This window comes from Phyllobates terribilis, unplaced genomic scaffold, assembly GCF_046119375.1.
Source record: "Phyllobates terribilis strain yellow unplaced genomic scaffold, ASM4611937v1 Scaffold_31__1_contigs__length_13893835, whole genome shotgun sequence".
NCBI lineage: Eukaryota > Metazoa > Chordata > Amphibia > Anura > Dendrobatidae > Phyllobates > Phyllobates terribilis.
Window position 1 is genome coordinate 11220469 of NW_027362791.1, and position 8386 is coordinate 11228854.

Below are 8386 nucleotides of genomic sequence, written 5' to 3' on the forward strand. Positions count from 1 at the left end.
TTACAAAAATCCAGAAAATTGGCTGAAAACGACTAAATATCGAGGACTCATTGAGCGAATCGCTCTGGAACTGAAAATGGAATGCTCACTGACATTTGCCCTATCTGAAAGTCTGATAAATGCCTGAAAAATGACTAAGTCCAAAAAAAAAATTTTTTCTACTTTTTTCAATTTTACTCCCGTGGGATATATATTCTACCCACACACATTTGGAGCTCTCCTGGGGTACCCTCACACATATTATTCCATCATTTAGTGGATATTTTCACAAAAAAGTGAAATTTTGAAAAATCCATAAAATTGGCTGAAAACGACTAAATATCAAGGACTCATTGGGCGAATCGCTCTGGAACTGAAATCGGAACGCTCACTGACATTTGCCCTATCTGAAAGTCTGATAAACGCCGGAAAAATGACTAGGTCCAAAAAAAAATTTTTAAGACTTTTTTCAATTTTACCCCCGTGGGATATATATTCTACCCACACACATTTGGAAATCTCCTGGGGTACCCTCACACATATTATACCCTCATTTAGTGGATATTTTCACAAAAAAGTGAAATTTTCAAAAATCCAGAAAATTGGCTGAAAACTACTAATTATCAAGGACTCATTGGGCGAATCGCTCTGGAACTGAAATCGGAACGCTCACTGACATTTGCCCTATCTGAAAGTCTGATAAACGCCGGAAAAATTACTAGGTCCAAAAAAAAAATTGTAAAACTTTTTTCAATTTTACCCCCGTGGGATATATATTCTACCCACACACATTTGGAACTCTCCTGGGGTACCCTCACACATATTATTTCCTCATTTAGTGCATATTTTCACAAAAAAGTGAAATTTTCAAAAATCCAGAAAATTGGCTGAAAATGACTAAATATCAAGAACTCATTGGGCGAATCACTCTGGAACTGAAATTGGAACGCTCACTGACATTTGCGCTATCTGAAAGCCTGATAAATGCCGGAAAAATGACAGTCCAAAAAAAATTTTTTTTAACTTTTTTCAATTTTACCCCCGTGGGATATATATTCTACCCACACACATTTGGAACTCTCCTGGGGTACCCTCACACATATTATTCCCTCATTTAGTGGATATTTTCACAAAAAAGTGAAATTTTCAAAAATCCAGAAAATTGGCTGAAAACGACTAAATATCAAGGACTCATTGGGCGAATCACTCTGGAACTGAAATCGGAATGCTCACTGACATTTCCCCTATCTGAAAGTCTGATAAATGCCGGAGAAATGACTTAGTCCAAAAAAAAATATTTTTCAACTTTTTTCAATTTTACCCCCGTGGGATGTATGTTCTACTCACACACATTTGGAACTCTCCTGGGGTACCCTCACACATATTATTCCCTCATTTAGTGGATATTTTCACAAAAAAGTGAAATTTTCAAAAATCCAGAAAGTTGGCTGAAAACGACTAAATATCAAGGACTCATTGGGCGAATCGCTCTGGAACTGAAATCGGAATGCTCACTGACATTTGCCCTATCTGAAAGTCTGATAAACCCCGGAAAAATGACTAGGTACAAAAAAAAATTTTTAAAACTTTTTTCAATTTTACCCCCGTGGGATATATATTCTAACCACACACATTTGGAACTGTGCTGGGGTACCCTCACACATATTATTCCCTTATTTAGTGCATATTTTCACAAAAAAGTGAAATTTTCAAAAATCCTAAATATTGGCTGAAACTGACTAAATATCAAGGACTCATTGGGCGAAACGTTCTGGAACTGAAATAGGAACGCTAACTTACATTTCCCCTATCTGAAAGTCTGATAAACGCCAGAAAAATGACAGTCCAAGAAAAAAAATTTTTCAACTTTTTTCAATTTTACCACCGTGGGATATATATTCTACCCACATACATTTGGAACTCTCCTGGGGTACCCTCACACATATTATTCCCTCATTTAGTGGATATTTTCACAAAAAAGTGAAATTTTCAAAAATCCAAAATATTTGCTGAAAACGACTAAATATCAAGGACTCATTGGGCGAATCGCTCTGGAACTGAAATCGGAATGCTCACTGACATTTCCCCTATCTGAAAGTCTGATAAACATCGGAAAAAAGACTAATTCCAAGAAAAAAATTTTTTCAACTTTTATAAATTTTACCCCCGTGGGATATATATTCTATTCACACACATTTGGAACTCTCCTGGGGTACCCTCACACATATTATTCCCTCATTTAGTGGATATTTTCACAAAAAAGTGAAATTTTCAAAAATCCAGAAAATTGGCTGAAAACGACTAAATATCAATGACTCGTTGGGCGAATCGCTCTGGAACTTAAAATGGAACGCTCACTGACATTTGCCCTATCTGAAAGTCTGATAAATGCCGGAAAAATGACAGTCCAAAAAAAAATTTTTTTTAACTTTTTTCAATTTTACCCCGTGGGATATATATTCTACCCACAAACATTTGGAACTCTCCTGGGGTACCCTCACACATATTATTCCCTCATTTAGTGGATATTTTCACAAAAAAGTGAAATTTTCAAAAATCCAGAAAATTGGCTGAAAACGACTAAATATCAAGGACTCATTGGGCGAATCACTCTGGAACTGAAATCGGAATGCTCACTGACATTTCCCCTATCTGAAAGTCTGATAAATGCCGGATAAATGACAGTCCAGAAAAATAATGTTTTCAACTTTTTTCAATTTTACCCCTGTGGGATATATATTCTTCCCACACACATTTGGAACTCTCCTGGGGTACCCTCACACATATTATTCCATCATTTAGTGGATATTTTCACAAAAAAGTGAAATTTTCAAAAATCCAGAAAATTGGCTGAAAACGACTAAATATCAAGGACTCATTGGGCGAATCGCTCTGGAACTGAAATCGGAATGCTCACTGACATTTGCCTTATCAGAAAGTCTGATAAACGCCGGAAAAATGACTAGGTCCAAAAAAATTTTTTTTAAACTTTTTTCAATTTTACCCCCGTGGGATATATATTCTACCCACACACATTTGGAACTCTCTTGGGGTACCCTCACACATATTATTCCCTCATTTAGTGCATATTTTCACAAAAAAGTGAAATTTTCAAAAATCCAAAATATTGGCTGAAACTGACTAAATATCAAGGACTCATTGGGCGAAACGCTCTGGAACTGAAATCGGAATGCTAACTTGCATTTCCCCTATCTGAAAGTCTGATAAACGCTGGAAAAATGACTAAGTCCAAGAAAAAATTTTTTTCAACTTTTTTAAATTTTACCCCCGTGGGATATATATTCTACCCACACACATTTGGAACTCTCCTGGGGTACCCTCACACATATTATTCCCTCATTTAGTGGATATTTTCACAAAAGAGTGAAATTTTCAAAAATCCAGAAAATTGGCTGAAAACGACTAAATATCAAGGACTCATTGGGCGAATCGCTCTGGAACTGAAATTGGAACGCTCACTGACATTTGCCCTATCTGAAAGTCTGATAAATGCCGGAAAAATGACAGTCCAAAAAAAAAAAATTCTCAACTTTTTTCAATTTTACCCCCGTGGAATATATATTCTACCGACACACATATGGAACTCTCCTGGGGTACCCTCACACATATTATTCCATCATTTAGTGGATATTTTCACAAAAAAGTGAAATTTTGAAAAATCCAGAAAATTGGCTGAAAACGACTAAATATCAAGGACTCATTGGGCGAATCGCTCTGGAACTGAAAATGGAACGCTCACTGACATTTGCCCTATCTGAAAGTCTGATAAATGCCGGAAAGATGACAGTCCAAAAAAAAATTTTTTTCAATTTTACCCCCGTGGGATATATATTCTACCCACACACATTTGGAACTCTACTGGGTTACCCTCACACATATTATTCCATCATTTAGTGGATATTTTCACAAAAAAGTGAAATTTTCAAAAATCCAGAAAATTGACTGAAAACTACTAAATATCAAAGACTCATTGGGCGAATCATTCTGGAACTGAAATCGGAACGCTCACTGACATTTCCCCTATCTGAAAGTCTGATAAATGCCGGAAAAATGACTAAGTCCAAAAAAAAAATGTTTTCAACTTTTTTTAATATTACCCCCGTGGGATATATATTCTACCCACACACATTTGGAACTCTCCTGGGGTACCCTCACACATATTATTCCATCATTTAGTGGATATTTTCACAAAAAAGTGAAATTTTCAAAAATCCAAAATATTGGCTGAAACTGACTAAATATCAAGGACTCATTGGTAGTGTTGAGCATTCCGATACTGAAATATCGGGTATCGGCCGATATTCGCAGTATCGGAATTCCGATACTTAATTCCGATACTTTTGTAATATCGTATACCGGAATTGGAAGTTCCCATAATGCAATGAGCCATTTTCATTTTATTCAGCCAATGAGGATCCTAAGAAGTGTGGGCACATCCTGTTAGTGTCACGGGTGTGTTGCCACGAAGATCGTCACGAGTACACAGCCTGACTTCTCGCAGCTGACTTGTTGGTGCTTTGTGTTTCTCGGCAGTGAGGGAGTTAATTCTCTCTCTCTCTGGGCTAGATGAGGTCCAGCCTCGCCCAGCTGCAATCAATACTTCTGTAGTGAGACTCCTTCATATACCTGCTGGTCTGTTTGGGAGGTGTCGGTGAAAGCATTTCATTCAAACTGACAGAGCGGATCGTGGTGTTTGGAGTTGCTGAGATAAGTGTATTTGGAAGTGTTTTTTCCCTTTCCTCGCTTTATCATTTATCTCCTTTCCCGTTGGTTTTCCCTCTGTTGTAGTTGAGTAGTTTGTTGTATGCAAGGTGGTTTTGGTTTTTCCCTTGTACTGTCTCGTTCGTCTAAGTACTGTGTTTGGGCATATTATTTCTTGTTCCCTTTGGTTGTGATCGGGGTCCTTCTCAGGACTAGATTACTGAGGTGCAGGGATCTTCAGGAGGTAGGGGTTACGCTGGCGGCCTGGACCTCTGTTCCTTTAACAGTACCTCCAGGTTGAGGGATTAGTCAGGGCCCCAGCTTAGGGTCAGCTTAGGCCCCCTACCTTCAGTATACAGAGACAGCGTGACATTTAGGCATGTAGGCATCTTAACTAATGGCGTGGCTGTGATTGGCTGCTGAAATGATGTCATGATGCACTATAAAAGCCGCCGCCGCCATTTTGAGCTCACTCTGCTGTGAATTCAGTTAGGGATAGGACGCTGTTGTTCTGAGGGACAGTTTTAGCTACCTATTTGGTCTATTCTGCTTTACCCAAGCTACTTTATAAATCGCTGTGTCTTGCAGTGCTAGTGCACAGTTCTCCGCTTTCTGCAAGGTCTCTGTGTGTGAGTGCAGCTCACCCTGTAGTGTGTGCTTCAACCACGTCTGGTTGTAGTGCACTCAGTGTGTGTCACTGCCTCATACATTGTCCTTTTTTGCCAATTCATAATTTTTCCTGATATCTCCTATTAGTGTGGTGGTTCCATCCGTATTCAGCTAAATTGGTTCCAAACACACTATATAGGAGTAGATAGAGAAATTTTTTTGGTCTTGCAGCGCTAGTGCACAGTGCTCTGCATCTGTACTGTTCACCGCTGTCTGCAAGGTCTGGTGTGTGAGTGCAGCTCACCCTTTAGTGTGTGCTTCAACCCCGTCTGGTTGTAATGCACTCAGAGTATGTCACTGCCTCATACATTGTCCTTTATTGCCAATTCATAATTTTTCCTGATATCTCCTATTAGTGTGGTGGTTCCATCCGTACTCAGCTAAATTGGTTCCAAACACACTATATAGGAGTAGATAGAGGAGCCTTTCTGCAGCATTGGGCCCTGCAGCCCCAGCCAGATTAGTATTAGCCTATTTTTTGCAGCCTCATCTATTGCATTGTAGGTTACCTTCCTACATTGTAATAGCTACAAAAAGTTTGTGATACTATCGTTATTACATCTTTAGACAAATCCAGTGTCTTTTTGTGACAAAAAAAACCTAAATAAAGTTCACCAAACACTCCACTTTACAGTTGTGTAGGCCACATTAGCTCATATTAAAGTCTAGTCCACACTTTATAAAATTAGTGTTTCTTATACCTGTTAGCAGCTGTTCAGGAATAAGCACACTAAGCCCTTAGTACTTTTCTGCCTATCTTTATCAGTCTACCAAGATGAAGAAGGCAGGGAGTAAGGCATGTGGTCGTGGGCGTGGGCGTGGAGTTTCTGCAGGGAGAGGACGTGAGGATTCTGTGCCTGCAGGTAGAGGACGTGGGGATTCTGTGCCTGCTGCGGGCACAAGTGACTCAGCATCCCCCAGTTTTACCAGGGAACAGTCCTTTATGCGCAGCTTTGTAGGAGCTAGCCGTACCCCACTGCTGCGCGAGGACCAAATTGAAGCCGTTGTCGGATGGATGGCAGCTAACGCATCGACTTCAATTAGTTCCAGATCCTCTCAGGTCCTGAGCACTGAAGAGCACCCATCTGTCTCTTCACCACCTGCCAAATTGCCCAGGCAGTCAGAGAGCCCTGGACAGGAGCCATCTCTACTTCTGTTCTCTGAATCTCTTGGCTTGGAAAGAGGGGGTCAGCCAAGCAGAATTCGAGAATTTGAAGAAGAGGTAGTATGCAGTGATGCGTAACCATTTTGTCTCTCTGAATCTGAAGAGGCGGGTGGGCCAGTGCCTATGGTCAGCAGCACACCTCAGTACGCATCTGATGATGAGACTCAGGTGCCACTTTCTGGTGCGTACTGTGCTGTCGAGACTACCCAGGAGAAGCAGTTGTTTGAAGAGGGTGGTGTAGATGTTGAGGTCCTTGACCCATCATGGCGTGAGGGACAGGAAGGTGGTGGGAGCAGCTCTGAGGAAGAGATTCCCCGAACGGCCCAAAAACGAGGGAGAGGGAGGGGGCAGACTTGGTTGCCTGTAGCCTCCACTTCGGCACCCATTAGGAGCATGGCTCTTCCAGAATCCAAAGCGGACGCTCCCAAGACTTGCAGTGCCTGGTTCTTTTTTGACACAGTTGCAGATGACATTTGCTTTGTCAAATGCAAGCTGTGTAATCAGAAGGTGAAAAGTGGGAAAAGTGTCAGCAACCTCAATACCACAAATATGTGGAAACATGTGCGGACCAAGCACGTGGTGGAGTTACAAAAACACACTGAAGACCTAGGCCAACCTACAGCGCCAACTACCACCTCTTCAGCTCGTGTTGTAGCCTCTTCCTCCAGCTCACACACAGCTGGTTCGGCTTCCTCACAGGATCGCCATGGAAGAATCTCTGGCACTGTTGTACAGAGACACAGTGTAATTCCACCCACAGCACCACTTTCCCAGTCATCCTCACACTCCCAGGCCAGTCTACAGCCATCGTTAGCACAGGCATGGGAGAAAAGGCGCCCATACTCGGCAAACCACCCCCGAGCACAGGCTCTGAATGCTGGCATTGCTAAACTAATGGCCCTTGAAATGCTATCATTCAGGCTGGTGGAGACTGACACATTCCGTAACTTTATGGCATTGGCAGTCCCACAATACAACGTGCCCAGCCGCTTTTATTTCTGCAGGCAAGCCGTCCCTGCCCTGCAACATCATGTGGAGGGAAAAATTAAACATGCGCTACAAAACGCCGTCAGTAGCAAGGTCCACCTGACCACCGATGCGTGGACCAGTAAGCATGGACAGGGACGATACCTTTCCCTCACTGCCCATTGGGTAAATGTTGTGGAGCCGGGTACAAATCTTGAGAGTGGCGCTGTACGTGTTCTGCCAACTCCAAGGATTGCAGGAATCCAGTCTGTACACATTGACTCCTCCTCATACTCCAGTTCCTCTGAATCAGCACTGCAGGAGCCGTCACGGTCTACCTCCACATCGACCGATATGAGCACAGCCGTGGCCAAACGTCAACAGGCCGTATTAAAATTAATTTCTTTGGGGAATCGAAGCCACACAGCGCAGGAGCTCTGGAATACCATCAAGCAGCAGAGTGACGTGTGGTTTGTGCCAGCGAATCTCCAGCCAGGCATGGTAGTGTGTGACAATGGCCGAAATCTGGTGGCAGCTCTGGGCCTAGGCAACCTCACTCACATCCCATGTCTGGCACATGTGCTCAACTTGGTCGTGCAGAGTTTTTTGAGGGACTATCCGGATCTTGATGCACTGCTTCACAAGATCCGCATAGAGTGCGCTCACTTGCGGCGTTCCAGCAATGCAAGATCACGCATTGCAGCTCTGCAGCGCCGATTACGTCTTCCGGAACATCGCATCATATGTGACCTACCCACCAGGTGGAATTCAACGTTACATATGTTGGAGAGGTTGTGTGAGCAGCAGGCAGCAGTAATGGAGTACCAGCTGCAGCAGGCGCAAACAAGTCGCAGTGCGCGCTGTTCACACTTCACCACCACTGAG